Here is a 17549-nt window from a genome sequence, read left to right as displayed (position 1 = left end):
TGGTAGTCTGGATAGAGCATCCGCTATATGACTGTCACTTCCTTTAACATAGAAAATTTCGTAGTCAAACTGCTGTAGGTACAGTGCACAACGGCTTAATGTGCCGGTAAATAAGCGGCAGTTTTTAAGAAAAGTCATTGCTTTGTGATCAGAATGTATAATAGTTTTATGCCCCCATAAATAATTTCGAAACTTTTTCAAACCCCATATGATAGCTAGAGCTTCCTTTTCTGAAATGGTATAATTTCTTTCATTCTTAGTCAGGTTTTATTTATTTATTTATATACTTGTTCCATAGATCTGTACATGTGAGCAAGTCACTCAGATGTGGAACGTGTTAATGTACATAATAAAATACATAGAATAAAGACATTGTTATAGTATTAATAACAGTGCACAAAAGTCATACTTATTAGCTTAAAAACTAGTCAACATAAACGTGAAGATAGCAGTTTCATATTTAGGGCATTATTGCATCTATTTTAAGCTTGAACAGTAATCAAAACTTCCCACTTTGTGTTTAAAAGTGACCCAAAAATGGAAATGAGAAAAACAGGAATTTTTACGTTAGGGCATTATTACATTAGTTTAACAGTAAACAGTGTCAAAGAATTTAAAAACATCTTTCCAATCCGGGTTTTGCTTATTTCTCTGAAAGAATTCCTCTAGTGAATAAAGTGAGGTCTCAAGTAAATAATTTTTCAAGCTACGTTTAAATACTGATGTACTACTCCTCATACTTTTGATGCTGTTGGGTAGGGAATTGAAAATTTTCATTCCAGTGTACTTTACCCCTTTCTGAATAAGTGTCAAGTTCTTTAACTCACAGTGGAAATCCTCTTTTCTTCTGGTGTTATGTTCATGATGTAGGCAATTCGTTTCATACAGAGTGGGGTTATTTATTATGAAGCACATCAGTGAATATATGTACTGAGATGTTGCTGTAAGTATTTCAAGTCTTTTAAAAAGATTTTGACATGAGGTTCATGGGGGTACACCACAAATGATTCTTATTGCTCTGTTTTGTGCTGTGAGGATTTTCTTTGCGGCAAGTGTATTGCCCCAGAAGACGATGCCATAACACATGACTGAATGAAAATAGCCAAAGTAAGCTGACTTTGAGATGGTAATGTCACTGAAGCGTGACAAAATTCGTAAAGCAAATGTTGCCGACGTCAGCCGTTTTAGTGTTTGTAGAACCTGATGTTCCCAGTTCAGCCTACTGTCCACGTATACGCCTAGGAATTTTGATAAGTACACTTGCTTTATCATCTGATCATTCTGTGTGATAACTATTTCTTTTGGGTTTTTGTGGGTTGTCTGGAACTGGATAAAATTGGTTTTTTCCAGGTTTATTGAAAGGGAGTTAATACTAAACCAACCCAGAACTTCTTTAAGGATATCATTGACCTCGGATTCTAAGTCAGTAGTTGACACATTATCCACCACAATGCTCGTATCATCAGCGAACATTGTAAATTTACACTGCTTATTGATGGATAAAGGCAGGTCATTAACATATATGAGGAACAGCAAGGGCCCAAGCACTGATCCCTGTGGCACTCCATGCTGCACAATTCCCCACTCAGAGTCCACTATATATTGTGATACACTATCTGAAACATCTAGAATAATCTTCTGCTTCCTATTTTCGAGGTACAATTTTAACCAGTTCCCTGCAGGTCCTGTAATTCCATAATGACAGGCCTTCTTGAAGAGTATCTGGTGATCTACACAGTCGAATGCCTTTGATAGGTCGCATAAGACACCAATTGGCAGCCTCTTGCTCTTTATAGACTCTAGAACATCATTTGTGAATGAGAAAATTGCGTTATCCATTGAAACTCCCTTTTGAAAACCAAACTGCTGACTGTTAATGATGTTCAGGTCACCAAGGTGTGCCACATTCCTGTTGTACAGAGCTTTTTCTAGGACTTTTGAAAATGTTGTTAATAGAGAGATAGGGTGATAGTTTGATACATTTGTAGCATCCACTGCTTTGTACAGGAGCCTGACAACAGAGTATTTCATTCTGTCTGGAAAAACTCCTTGTTGCATGGATGTGTTGCAGATGTGAGACAAAACTTCGGTCACTCCACTACAGCAAGCCTTCAACAGCTTGTTTGAAATATCGTCGATATCAGCAGAATGTTTATTTTTCATACCAAAAGCTATTGTCCTGTGTTTTGGTTCCACTGTGTCTATATTCTCTTGGAAAATTTCTATTCTGATCGCATATGTACTGCTATCAGTACTCATATGAAATGGTTCACTCAAAACAGGGTGATGCAAAATATTATTCATTATTAACTCATTGTTCAGATTTTCAAAATCTTGTTGGCATTCTTGTGTCCAAATGAATGCACTATTTTTCTTAAGCAATCCATTTAAATGAGGACTATTAAATGCTTGTCCCGTTGCAAATTTGCGGTAAAATCCAGAGAGACTGAGAAACGCTTTTAACTGCTTTCGGTTCTTAGATGGCTTGCACTTCTGAAAGTTTCATGGTATAAACCCCCTACTGTGAAACAATATGTTACTGTGACCACTGCCTCTATCTTTTTGCATCATGTTTATACAGTAATGTTTGTTCTCAGTTTGTTCATTATGCTCGTGATTTTCATCATTCGGTTGTTATTACTTTGAAGATAATCATGATTTCCTCTCTAATGACCCTCATCTTCTACTCTTTCCAAAAATGACAAGAAACTTTTGTGGTTACTTCTCACATAATGTTTCAAATTCTCTGGGAGGTTTTTCCACAGTTTCCACATTATTTTGGATTCCGTTCGTCTGTTTCTCAAATGCGTCAATTTTCAATCCTACATTTCCCAAAATTCTTTCATTGAGCTCCTGCCTCTATTATCATACCACCTAGCCATGATAAACTCTCGCCATAGGTGGTCCTGTTTTTGTTCTGACTGGTATTCCTCTATAAATTTTTGTTTAAATTTGTCAAATGACATTTGATCCATATCTAAATTTAATCCCCATCTTTTTGCATCACATGCTAAGGTGCTAATGATCACAGTGATCTTTTCCTGATCTGTTACATAAACAGGTAAATTTCTTTCACAATGTTTCTAAAAATCTGCGGGATGCCAGCCATAATGCTTTTTAGCCGGATCAAATCATTCTTCGCCCTCCAGCAATTTGCTACAAATTATTCTATCAGTGGCACAATTCAGTTTCATTTTTCGTTCAAGGTCACTCACTTTACCTTGAATATGGGAAGTGTTCTGTTCACACTTCTTTTCACATGTTGCCGCTTGTTTACTCAGTTGTTTTTCGGAATCATTGACCATTGGTATCAATTGAGAAATTTCGTTGTTACATTTGTTTATTAATTCAATTTTGAGGCTGAAAACTTTATCATCAACTTTTGTTATCACCAAAGGTTCTACAATGCCTTGAATTTTCATTATTTTGGTATCGAATCTGTTGTTGATGTCATTTATCTGTCTCTGCATAATGTCGACATTATTGTTGATAGTGTCTATCTCAGTTTTTAATTCTCTGATAGCATTACTCAGAAGAGCAACTTTTGCATCTACTTATTTGAACTGTTTACTGATTTTAACAGCTTGCATTTCAGTGTGGTTGGTAATGTCACTGCTCTGTGCTTCAATTTGTGTTTTAATTTGGTTGTGAATGTTACTACTCTGTGCTGCAATTTGTGCAGACAACATTTTTAATAAATGGTTCATGCTCAGTGGTTTTTGTTTTCTTGTTCTAATGTGTCCTCATATTCAGGCTCTGCTCCTTGCGTTTCGCTTGTTTCACTTTTGACTTTCCATCAAGTCATTAACATTACCACTGTTTTCAAGTTGTGTCATATTTCCTACATGATTTCATTTGCGATGACTTCATCATTTGAATTAGATCATTTGCAGTCGTATGGCACTCCACGTAAGCCTCTTGCCATTCCGTGGCATCATCTGTGTTCTTGTCTAATGAACTACTGCCACCTACTACACTGGGTACTGTTTTGTCTTGCTTGTTCCGACCTGCTGTCATCTTTGAATCCAATTTAATTTTGTTAATACTTTATATTTTACCTTTTAAAGGCCTGACAAGTTTTCTCTTAATTATTTCACTTGGTGCATTGCAATTTCACACCACTGGACATTCAATACTTGTCTTACAAATGTTTTGCACCCAATATTTACATTCTGAAATGTATTTTTGTGAGTAAAACTTATGAACGCCCTGTTACGCGGCACCATGTTTAATACTCGTCTTTTATATGTCACTAGCCCGTGGTACGCCACTCTTCCATAACAACTAAACATGAAGTCCTGTCATTGTTGCCAATGCTCGCTTGCTATGACACAAACTAATGTTGCCCTGTGGGAGGATTTATAATTTTGACCATGCCTGTGTCTAATGGATGAAGGTATCACACTATAATTTTGAATATATTGCAATTTAACAGAAAACTAAACAGGCTTAAACTCTGAGGTTCCATGAAAGTAGAAAAGTTCATACAAATGAAAAAATGACTGGTCTTCAGCCCAATTAGGCACATTAATTTGAAATAGTATGTTTCAGAAAATTGAATATTAGTTGCTGAAGTGACTTTCATTAAGGTTCCCTTTGAATATCATACTGGGTACACACACATACAGGGCAATCTAAATTGTGGGTATCAGTAATTACCATTAATGCACAAACCAGAAGTCATAGAAAGCAAAATTATAGCCAATGCATCATAATAACAGTTACAATCATGATAATTACATGACTCAGTATTGAGAAGTTACTGCAGGAAGCACCAAACTAAAATTGGACATGGAGGGGATTCTGAATTCACTGACATATAAATGCCACAAATAAAATTAAATAATATTACAATTAAACTGTTTATACTCCCATTTATAGCAATGTATCTGATTTCTTTAGTAGAAATAATATTCCAATAATCATTCTCATATGAGAAGAATATGGTGAGGATCCATAAACTGATAACGTCTCACTAGTTGAATAGTCAACTAGTAATAAGTAGTCAACTGGTAGTAAGATTCAATTCAATTAAATTTAATTCTTAGCCTCACTTGGAATAGTTTACATTTTCATCTTCCAAAGCAAATGATCCTACACTGAGTTCGATTGATCTCGAAAAATCATTCATAATAGCAGTCTAAGTTAAATTATGTTTCAAATGAGTTTAACTTATGTGTCTTTTTCATCACCTGTGAAGGAAGTATTTTAGACAGCAACATTTACAGTCTGGCACAGGATTTTTGCACATTTAATACACAGAAATAAATTACTAGTTTGTTTGAAACAGGATACTCGGTTTTCTGAACACTTAGGAGGCGATCCTGCATAGGTTCATGATTAGGATAAAATATGTGATTCTAAACACAGGTTTATAGCACTTGGATTATTATTAAATAACTCACACAAATTAACTGATCCATGCTCTGATACATTCCTGTATGCATGAAGTTAGTGGAGCAGTGGTGACGTAGTGGTGGCAAGTGACATGGTGGCTAACTGTACTCACGGCTCATGATGTTTGAATGCTCATTACAATTCCTCCTTGGTAACGGATCTTTAACATGCTAGAGCCATTCCTTATTGCCGAGAGTACCATGCAACAGTCAAATTCACACCCAAGGCAAAATTCCTTGCAAAACGGCTTCCAAATGCTTCCCTTGGCACCCTCGATGTGGACTGTGCAATGGCTAACCACTGACTGCATACTGTTTCCACCAAGGAGCCACCCAGTCTGACCACCAAAACCACCTTTTACATCACTCCAAGCCACTTCCGTTGTGGAGGGACTACCCTACATCTTTCCGTTATACAATACAAGTGTCCTAAGCATGAACCAGCTACGGATGTACAATGTTTTCTTTATAAGCATACATATATTATAAAGTTTCATTATTTTAAACATTATTAACTTTTTCCATAGATACAATACAAACTTTAAATTTCCTGTCACAAATCAACAACATTAAGTAACACAGAACAAACACTTCATAATCACAGATACACAGTTACATAGTATAAACCTACTTCTAATTGATATAGGTGTTACAAGCATAATTAGAGATCAGCAGTCACTGCAGTTCAGTTGACAGATTTTTTCTCAGGTCAAAGTTAAGTATTTGTACTTGTCTTGTTGTAATAAAACTCATTAATATGAGTTCTTTGATTGTCTGTCTAGTGAACCGAGTATGCAGGATTCCTGGACATAACAAGGGGAAATTAGACATGCGACAGTGAATGGTCGCACTGTCAAGGAATGTGTGATCAGCCAGAGGCATGTCATTCATAGCTTGCATTGACATAAATTCCACCCTTATAATCTGTATTTATATCAGGTTCTTGGGAGGCACGATTTTCAAAGTAATGTAGAATTTTGTTGGTTTTCTCTGCTGCACTTAGGAAACAATACTACATTTTTCCAATGTCTGCTCTTTACCAATCACAAGGATTACCTGATGGAAGGACTCCACCAGCTGTCAGATACTTCCATCTACAAACCTTGCCACAGTGACCCCATTCCAGTAATCTAGCAGGATCTCCAGTTGCTACTCCAATCTTTAGGTCAATACCTCTCCCTGGAGTCCATCTTTCTACTCACACCTACCACTCCGTGCACCCCTACCTTCTATATGCTTCCTAAAGTCCATAAACCTAACATACCAAGACGCCCCATTGTGGCCGGTTGCTGCGCCTCCACGGAGACAATCTCTTCTCTCGTAGACCAACACCTTCAACCTATTACCCAGAATCTACCCTCCTATATAAAAGATACCAACCATTTCCTCTACTGACTCTCCACAGTTCCTGTCACTTTACCACATGGTGACCTGCTCGGAACTATTGATGCCATCTCCCTTTACTGTAACATTCCCAATGCCCATGGCCTTACCAGTATTGAATACTACCTTTCCCAATGCCTGACAGATTCCAGACCAACAACCTCCTTCCTAGGTGCCATGACCAACTATATCCTCACCACAATTAGATCTTCTTTGAAGGTATTACCTCTGGAACCACATGACCACTATGGTCGCAGGTTCGAATCCTGCCTCGGGCATGGATGTGTGTGATGTCCTTAGGTTAGTTAGGTTTAAGTAGTTCTAAGTTCTAGGGGACTGATGACCTCAGATGTTAAGTCCCATAGTGCTCAGAGCCATTTGGACCATTTTTTTTAAAGGTATTACCTACATACAAATCCAGGTTACGACTATGGGTACCCAAATGGCAACATCCATGCCAACCTATTCTACATCTACATCTACATTTATACTCCGCAAGCCACCCAACGGTGTGTGGCGGAGGGCACTTTACATGCCACTGTCATTATCTCCCTTTCCTGTTCCAGTCGCGTATGGTTCGCGGGAAGAACGACTGTCTGAAAGCCTCTGTGCGCGCTCTAATCTCTCTAATTTTACATTCGTGATCTCCTCGGGAGGTATAAGTAGGGGGAAGCAATATATTCGATACCTCATCCAGAAACGCACCCTCTCGAAACCTGGCGAGCAAGCTACACCGCGATGCAGAGCGCCTCTCTTGCAGAGTCTGCCACTTGAGTTTGTTAAACATCTCCGTAACGCTATCACGGTTACCAAATAACCCTGTGACGAAACGCGCCGCTCTTCTTTGGATCTTCTCTATCTCCTCCGTCAACCCGATCTGGTACGGATCCCACACTGATGAGCAATACTCAAGTATAGGTCGAACGAGTGTTTTGTAAGCCACCTCCTTTGTTGATGGACTACATTTTCTAAGGACTCTCCCAATGAATCTCAACCTGGTACCCGCCTTACCAACAATTAATTTTATATGATCATTCCACTTCAAATCGTTCCGCACGCATACTCCCAGATATTTTACAGAAGTAACTGCTACCAGTGTTTGTTCCGCTATCATATAATCATACAATAAAGGATCCTTCTTTCTATGTATTCGCAATACATTACATTTGTCTATGTTAAGGGTCAGTTGCCACTCCCTGCACCAAGTGCCTATCCGCTGCAGATCTTCCTGCATTTCGCTACAATTTTCTAATGCTGCAACTTCTCTGTATACTACAGCATCATCCGCGAAAAGCCGCATGGAACTTCCGACACTATCTACTAGGTCATTTATATATATTGTGAAAAGCAATGGTCCCATAACACTCCCCTGTGGCACGCCAGAGGTTACTTTAACGTCTGTAGATGTCTCTCCATTGAGAACAACATGCTGTGTTCAGTTTGCTAAAAACTCTTCAATCCAGCCACACAGCTGGTCTGATATTCCGTAGGCTCTTACTTTGTTTATCAGGCGACAGTGCGGAACTGTATCGAATGCCTTCCGGAAGTCAAGGAAAATGGCATCTACCTGGGAGCCTGTATCTAATATTTTCTGGGTCTCATGAACAAATAAAGCGAGTTGGGTTTCACACGATCGCTGTTTCCGGAATCCATGTTGATTCCTACATAGTAGATTCTGAGTTTCCAAAAACGACATGATACTCGAGCAAAAGACATGTTCTAAAATTCTACAACAGATCGACGTCAGAGAGATAGGTCTATAGTGTTGCGCATCTGCTCGACGACCCTTCTTGAAGACTGGGACTACCTGTGCTCTTTTCCAATCATTTGGAACCTTCCGTTCCTCTAGAGACTTGCGGTACACGGCTGTTAGAAGGGGGGCAAGTTCTTTCGCGTACTCTGTGTAGAATCGAATTGGTATCCCGTCAGGTCCAGTGGACTTTCCTCTGTTGAGTGATTCCAGTTGCTTTTCTATTCCTTGGACACTTATTTCAATGTCAGCCATTTTTTCGTTGGTGCGAGGATTTAGAGAAGGAACTGCAGTGCGGTCTTCCTCTGTGAAACAGCTTTGGAAAAAGGTGTTTAGTATTTCAGCTTTACGCTTGTCATCCTCTGTTTCAATGCCATCATCATCCCGGAGTGTCTGGACATGATGTTTCGAGCCACTTACTGATTTAACGTAAGACCAGAACTTCCTAGGATTTTCTGTCAAGTCGGCACCTAGTATTTTACTTTCGAATTCACTGAACGCTTCACGCATAGCCCTCCTTACGCTAACTTTGACATCGTTTAGCTTCTGTTTGTCTGAGAGGTTTTGGCTGCGTTTAAACTTGGAGTGAAGCTCTCTTTGCTTTCGCAGTAGTTTCCTAACTTTGTTGTTGTACCACGGTGGGTTTTTCCCGTCCCTCACAGTTTTGCTCGGCACGTACCTGTCTAAAACGCATTTTACGATTGCCTTGAACTTTTTCCATAAACACTCAACATTGTCAGTGTCTGAACAGAAATTTTCGTTTTGATCTGCTGGGTAGTCTGAAATCTGCCTTCTATTACTCTTGCTAAACAGATAAACCTTCCTCCCTTTTTTTATATTCCTATTAACTTCCATATTCAGGGATGCTGCAACGGCCTTATGATCACTGATTCCCTGTTCTGCTCTTACAGAGTCGAAAAGTTCGGGTCTGTTTGTTATCAGTAGGTCCAAGATGTTATCTCCACGAGTCGGTTCTCTGTTTAATTGCTCGAGGTAATTTTCGGATAGTGCACTCAGTATAATGTCACTCGATGCTCTGTCCCTACCACCCGTCCTAAACATCTGAGTGTCCCAGTCTATATCTGGTAAATTGAAATCTCCACCTAAGACCATAACATGCTGAGAAAATTTATGTGAAATGTATTCCAAATTTTCTCTCAGTTGTTCTGCCACTAATGCTGCTGAGTCGGGGGGTCGGTAAAAGGAGCCAATTATTAACCTAGCTCGGTTGTTGAGTGTAACCTCCACCCATAATAATTCACAGGAACTATCCACTTCTACTTCACTACAGGATAAACTACTACTAACAGCGACGAACACTCCACCACCGGTTGCATGCAATCTATCCTTTCTAAACACCGTCTGTGCCTTTGTAAAAATTTCGGCAGAATTTATCTCTGGCTTCAGCCAGCTTTCTGTACCTATAACGATTTCAGCTTCGGTGCTTTCTATCAGCGCTTGAAGTTCCGGTACTTTACCAACGCAGCTTCGACAGTTTACAATTACAGTACCGATTGCTGCTTGGTCCCCGCATGTCCTGACTTTGCCCCGCACCCGTTGAGGCTGTTGCCCTTTCTGCACTTGCCCGAGGCCATCTAACCTAAAAAACCGCCCAGCCCACGCCACACAACCCCTGCTACCCGTGTAGCCGCTTGTTGCGTGTAGTGGACTCCTGACCTATCCAGCGGAACCCGAAACCCCACCACCCTATGGCGCAAGTCGAGGAATCTGCAGCCCACATTGTCGCAGAACCGTCTCAGCCTCTGATTCAGACCCTCCACTCGGCTCTGTACCAAAGGTCCGCAGTCAGTCCTGTCGACGATGCTGCAGATGGTGAGCTCTGCTTTCATCCCGCTAGCGAGACTGGCAGTCTTCACCAAATCAGATAGCCGCCGGAAGCCAGAGAGGATTTCCTCCGATCCATAGCGACACACATCATTGGTGCCGACATGAGCGACCACCTGCAGACGGGTGCACCCTGTACCCTTCATGGCATCCGGAAGGACCCTTTCCACATCTGGAATGACTCCCCCCGGTATGCACACGGAGTGCACTTTGGTTTTCTTCCCCTCCCTTGCTGCCATATCCCTAAGGGGCCCCATTACGCGCCTCACGTTGGAGCTCCCAACTACCAGTAAGCCCACCCTCTGCGACTGCCCGGATCTTGCAGACTGAGGGGCAACCTCTGGAACAGGACAAGCAGCCATGTCAGGCTGAAGATCAGTATCAGCCTGAGACAGAGCCTGAAACCGGTTCGTCAGACAAACTGGAGAGGCCTTCCGTTCAGCCCTCCGGAATGTCTTTCGCCCCCTGCCACACCTTGAGACGACCTCCCACTCTACCACAGGTGAGGGATCAGCCTCAATGCGGGCAGTATCCCGGGCAACCACAGTCGTAGTCCGATCGGGGGATGCGTGGGACGAGCTGGCGGTCCCCGACAAACCCCCATCCGGACCCCCACAGTGATGCCCATTGGCAACAGCCTGAAGCTGTGTGACCGAAGCCAACACTGCCTGAAGCTGGGAGCGAAGGGATGCCAACTCAGCCTGCATCCGAACACAGCAGTTGCAGTCCCTATCCATGCTAAAAACTTGTGCAAAGAACGTCTGAACTAATCTACAGAGAGCTCAAACAAAACGACAAAATTGAAGCGGTTATTAAAATACAAGATTGCCTAGTAAATGCAGTAATGCTGCCACTTGTGCACTGCTAACACACTGCTCGGCGGCGGAAGGAGACTACGCGATTTAACACTATTCGAGTACTAAAACGTGATGCTACAACTCTCAAATACTATAATACGCCCGAAATTTATGTGGTAGAGCTAGGAGTATACGACTTGCTGCTGCAGCTGCTTATCCAACGGCGGCAGGGAGCACACTGACTGACCAACCGACACTGGCCGTTCAAAACGAAAACAGATGACAGACGACTACGCGAATTTACACTATTCAGGTACTAAAACGCGATGCTACAACTCTCAGATACTATAATACGCCCGAAATTTATGAATTAAACAATGCAAGTACCAAAAACACGCAAAGAAGTTAAGAATTAAACTATGTAACAAATGAGTGAGCTAGGAGTATACGACTTGCTGCTGCAGCTGCTTATCCAACGGCGGCAGGGGGCAGGGAGCGCATTCATGGGCCATTTAGAGGAATCCTTCCTAAAAACTCAGAATCCTAAACCTTTCATCTGGTTCGGCTTCATTGATGATGTCTTTGCTATCTGGATCGAAGGTGAGGACACCCTATGCACATTCCTCCAGAACCTCAACAACTTCTCACCCATTTCCTTCACCTGGTCCTACTCAACCCAACAAGCCACCTTCCTAGATGTTGTCTCCACCTCAGAGATGGCTTCATCAGTACCTCTATCTTTATCAAACCTACTAACCATGAGCAATACCTCCGCTTCGACAGCTGCCAACCGTTCCATACCAAGAAGTCCTTTCCATACAGCCTAGCCACCCATGGTCATCACATTCGCAGTGATGAGCATTCCCTTTCAAAATATTTCACCGAGTGTAATCAGCCTCCCAACCTTGTACAAAAACAAATCTCCCATGCCTTATCTTTCCAGTCTCCCACCACATTCCAAAGGCCCACCGTCTGGGCACAGAGGAGCATTCCCCTTGTAACTCAGTACCACCCAGGACTGGAGCAACTGAATTACATTCTTTGCCAAGGTTTCAATTACATCTCGTCAAGCCCTGAAATGAGAAATATCTCATCCACTACCCTTCCCACCCTTCCCACAGTGGTATTCCGCCATCCACCAAACCTACACAATATATTTGGCCCTCCTTACGCAACTCCCGCTCCCAATCCCTTACTTCATGGGTCATACCCCTGTAATAGACTTAGATGCAAGACCTGTCCCATACATCCTCCCACCACCACCTACTCCAGTCCAGTCACAAACATCACCTATCCCATCAAAGGCAGGGCTACCTGTGAAACCAGCCATGTGCTCTTCATGCCAAGCTGCAACCACTGTGCTGCATTCTATGCAGGCACGACAACCAGCAAGCTGTCTGGCTGCATGAATAGCCACAGACAAACTGTGGCCAAGAAACAATTGGACCACCCTGTTGCTGAACATGCCGAACATGATATCCTTCATTTGAATGACTGCTTCACAGCCAGTGCCATATGGATCTATCCCACCAACACCAGCTTTTCTGAAATGCGCTGGTGGGAACTTTCCCTGCAATAAATTCTACATTCTATAACCCTCCTGGCCTCAACCTTCATTAGTCACTGTCCCCACCCATCCAGCCCCTTCCCTGTTCCCATTCCACCACCACACCCAGTCTTATTATTTCTCTCCTTTTCTGCTACTTCCTTCCCCACCCCACCACACCTCTCCCCTGTCCTCCATCTAACCCATCTTCACTGTCTGCCACCTCCACCATACCATCCCTCCCCCTGCCAGTCCACACCCATCGAGCGCCTACCCTGTTCCCATTCCAACACTACATAGCTGTCATTCCACCACCACACCCAGTCTTATTATTTCTCTCCTTTTCTGCTACTTCCTTCCCCACCCCTCCACGCATCTCCCCTGCCCTCCATCTAACCTGCAGCACTCCACTGTTCACCACCTGCACCATACAATCCCTCCCCCTCCCCACCCCAGCCTCCTCCTTGCCCCCACCAAGTCACCACTACCATCATGCACTGGTGCTGCTGCTCGCAGTGTGGTTTCAGCTGCCTGAAACTGCAGTCATGTGTTTGAGTTGCATTTGCGCGTGTGTGTGTGTGTGTGTGTGTGTGTGTCTATTGATGGCCAAAAGCTTTAATTGTGAGAGTCTATTTGTTGTGCCTATCTGCGACTCAGCACCTCCATACCTCCGTTATACAGTGAGTAGCAACTTTCCTTCTTATAATATTGTTACATTCGATCATGGATTTGCCGTTGTTTGATCCTTACCAACAAAGCAACACTTACAGACAACAGTAAGGTAAATGTACATAATATGCACAAATGGTCAGCTGAAAATTCACATTGGCTTCGTCAGGTACATTAACAATGAACATGAAATATAAACCTATGATACGCCATCACAGGAAATTCTATAGTGAGATCTTACTTCATCCCAGAGATGTTAAATGGAAATACTTCTGCACACTTTCTTATAAACATTCTCTCTGTTCTTATAGAAGATGTGCCACTGGATTAGCAACAGTGTATGTGGTGCCCATTTTGCAATGCAAACACTGAATGAAAAGTTTCCTGACTGTTGGATGGGATGAAATGCAGCAGTACAATGATTGATCAGGTCTCTTAGTTGACTCCTCTTGATTTCTTTCTGTAGGGGAGTACTGAAAAATGCAGTCTATCATGAAGCCCCAACTACACCAGATGACATACACTAAAGAGCCAAATAAACTGGTACACCTGCCTACTATCGTGAAGGGCTCCTGCAAGCATGCAGAACTGCTGCAGTATGACAAGGCATGTTTGAATTAGTGCTGGGGAGAACTGACACCATGAATCCTGCAGGGTCGTCCATAAATCTGTAAGAGTATGAGGGGGGTGGAGATTTCTTCTGAACAGCACATTGCAAGGCATTCCAGATATGCTCAATAATATTCACGTCTGGGGAGTTTGATGGCCAGCAGAAGTGTTTGAAGTCAGAAGAATGTTTCTGGAGCCACGCTGTAGCAATTCTGGATGTGTGGGATGTTGCATTGTCCTGCTGAAATTGCCCACATCTGTCAGAATGCACAATGGACATGAATGGATGCTGGTGATCAGACATGATGCTTATGTACGTGTCATCTGTTGGAGTCCTATCTAGACATATCAGGGGTCCCATACCACTCCAACTGCAAACACCCCACACCATTACAGAACCTGCTGACATGCGGGGTCCATGGTTCCATGAGGTTGTCTCCATACCCGTACATGTTCCATCTGCTCGATACAATTTGAAATGAGACTCGTCTGACCAGGCAACGTGTTTTCAGTCATCAACTGTCCACTGTTGATGTTGATGACCCAGGCAAGGTTTAAAGCTTTGTATTGTGTAGTCGTCCAGGGTACATGAGTGGGCCTTCAGCTCCAAAAGGCCATATCGATGATGTTTCATTGAATGGTTCACACGCTTACACCTGTTGACAGCCCAGCATTCAAATCTGCAGCAATTTGTGGAAGGGTTACACTTCCGCCATGTTGAACAATTCTCTTCAGTTGTCATTGGTTCCATTCTTGCAGGATCTTTTTCTGGCCACAGCAGTGCCGGAGATTGATGTTTTACAAGATTCCTGATATTCATGATACACTCGTGAAATGGTCGTATGGGAAAATCCCCATTTGATTGCTACCTTGGAGATGCTATGTCCCATCGCTCGTGCACTGACTATAACATCACGTTCAAGTTCACTTAAATCTTGATAACAGCCGGCCGGGGTGGCCGAGCGGTTCTGGGTGCTACACTCTGGAACTACGCGACCGCTACGGTCACAGGTTTGAATCCTGCCTCGGGCATGGATGTGTGTGATGTCCTTAGGTTAGTTAGGCTTAAGAAGTTCTAAGTTCTAGGGGACTGATGACCTCAGAAGTTGAGTCCCATAGTGCTCAGAGCCATTTGAACCATTTTTCTTGATAACCTGCCATTATAGCAGCAGTAACCAATCTAAAAACTTCACCAGACACTTGTTGTCTTATATAGGTGTTGCCAACCACAGCATCGTATTCTGCTTGTTTACTCATCTCTGAATTTGAATATGCATGCCTATACCAGTTTCTTTGGTGCTTCAGTGTATGCTGTTGATATGTCACAGCATCCAGTATGCCTTCAGCTATCTCCTGAAAGGTGATTGCAGATGTGCATTGAACTTGATGGTACGAAATTTGTGCATATACTTAAGTGAAGTATTAAATTACATTTTGTTAAGAATAGTATTTGTTTTGTGGGTGACAGGTCATCAAACATTCTGAATAAACTGTTTAGTTTGTTTAATGTGTATCCCATCTAACTGAAATATTAATTAGCATTTGTAGACACATTTGTCAGAGAGCAGGTGGTTTACTGAAAAGAAGCATTCAGGCTCCAGGCAAAGAAAGGTCAGGTATAATTATTATTGCTCATTTTTAAAATCTAAGAAAGTTAACACACTAGTTCCCTTTTTCCCTAAATAGTGCTGTTTATCTTTATGAAGTATGAATGAGTAGTGTTCTGTTTTGGCTTTGACAAGTAAGCAGCAATGAAGAGGGTTTAAATTGAAAACTGGCTCGCAAAACTGTAATTGTTTAATGCCATACTTTGCTGTCTCTCAGACATTTTGCATCACCGGGTGAGTTATCAAAAATTTTAGTTTTGCTGCGTTGTGCTTTTTGTGCTAAAGACAACCTTAATGTGGAATAATGCATGTCATTTTTTCCTTTTAGTAATGCAATTATGTACATTATTGTTCATTTTGAACAGCAGTGGATGATTAGCAACAAACTTCATGAAGGAATAAAGTATACTTTAAGCAGTAGTCAGAATGCCCAACTCCTTAAACAGATACCGGCAAGAGGATCACAGGTGAGTACCACATATTATTTTTACAGCAAATTTTTGAACAATGAAGACTTTCTTTTATGAAGATGAGTTACCCCAGAACATTATTCTTCATGACATTACTGAATGAATGTATGCAAAATATACCATCTTATTTATTTCTCTCTCCCCATGATTCTAAATGATTCTATACTGAGTTGTTTGGGGTATTCCAAAATGTGCTTTTTCTGATTTAAATTCTTATTAATATAGACACCTAAGAATTCTGAACTTTCTCCTCTATTTATTATTTCCTTGCCATATGTTACATTTATCATTGGTGTAGTACTCCTAGGAGTGCAGAACTGAATATGTTGTGTCCTTTTAAAATTGAAGATGAGACCATTTGCAGAAACCAATCAATGATACTTTTAACAACATTGTTTACCATTTTTTCTGCTTCTGCAGATGTGCTTGGATTGATTGCAGTACTAGTGTCATCTGCAAAAAACACTAATTCTGTTTGTTGCACATTAGATGGCAGATCATTTACATATGTGAGGAACAATGGTGGACTTAAACTTGAGCTTCAGGGAACCCCATACATGATTTCTCCCTGGTCAGAATAATGTCCCAGGACTACAGTGGTTGAATTACTAAGTATAACTTTCTGCATTCTTTTCGTCAGATATGACATTGTCCATTGGTTGGTTGTACCATCAATCCCATAAATTTTCAGTTTATCTTGGACAGATTCAGCCAAAGCATGCCAAGCTTCTCGTGAACTGGGTGTGCTCTGACTGTCTTGGTTTTGCTCAGTTCTTCTTGGAAGTATCCAGGTTCTTCTTGGAAGTAGTAGAGTGTGACATTTCATTTAGTACTGTGGTGTGGCATTTTTTAGTATGCACAACTCTTCAGTTCAGTGGAATTGTGGTGTCAGCACTCTTTACCCTTCATTATTTTGTTCATAAACACATCAAAAAAAGTTTTGCATAACCCCAGTTCTCAGAACTGAAGACAGACGTTGACTGTGGATACTGTATCACAGACACAGTCCCTTTGACTGTTCAGAGATGTCACTAAACTCGCCCAAAGATGTAAACAACCATGCATGAGCAGTGTCTATTAGATGGAGGGGGTCTGACAGCTGATCAGTTTCAGTCATTCCACCAGGAAAGAGGTACACACCTCATGTTGTCCATAGTTCAACCATGTCTAGACAGTCAGTACCATGGTTCAATTGGGTCTGCATTGTTACTTTGTGCCAGGAAGGGCTCTCAACAAGGGAAGTGTCCAGGCATCTTGGAGTGAACCAAAGTGATGTTGTTCGGACATGCAGGAGATACAGAGAGACAGAAACTGTCGATAACATGCCTTGCGCAGGCCGCCCAAGGGCTACTATTGCAGTGGGTGAGCGCCACCTACATACTCTGGCTTGGAGGAGCCCTGACAGCAACACCACCATGTTGAATAATGTTTTTTGTGCAGCCATAGTACATGTTACAACTCAGACTGTGCACAACAG

Source organism: Schistocerca cancellata, chromosome 3 (assembly GCF_023864275.1).
Source record: "Schistocerca cancellata isolate TAMUIC-IGC-003103 chromosome 3, iqSchCanc2.1, whole genome shotgun sequence".
NCBI lineage: Eukaryota > Metazoa > Arthropoda > Insecta > Orthoptera > Acrididae > Schistocerca > Schistocerca cancellata.
Note: the sequence above shows the minus strand (reverse complement) of the source record.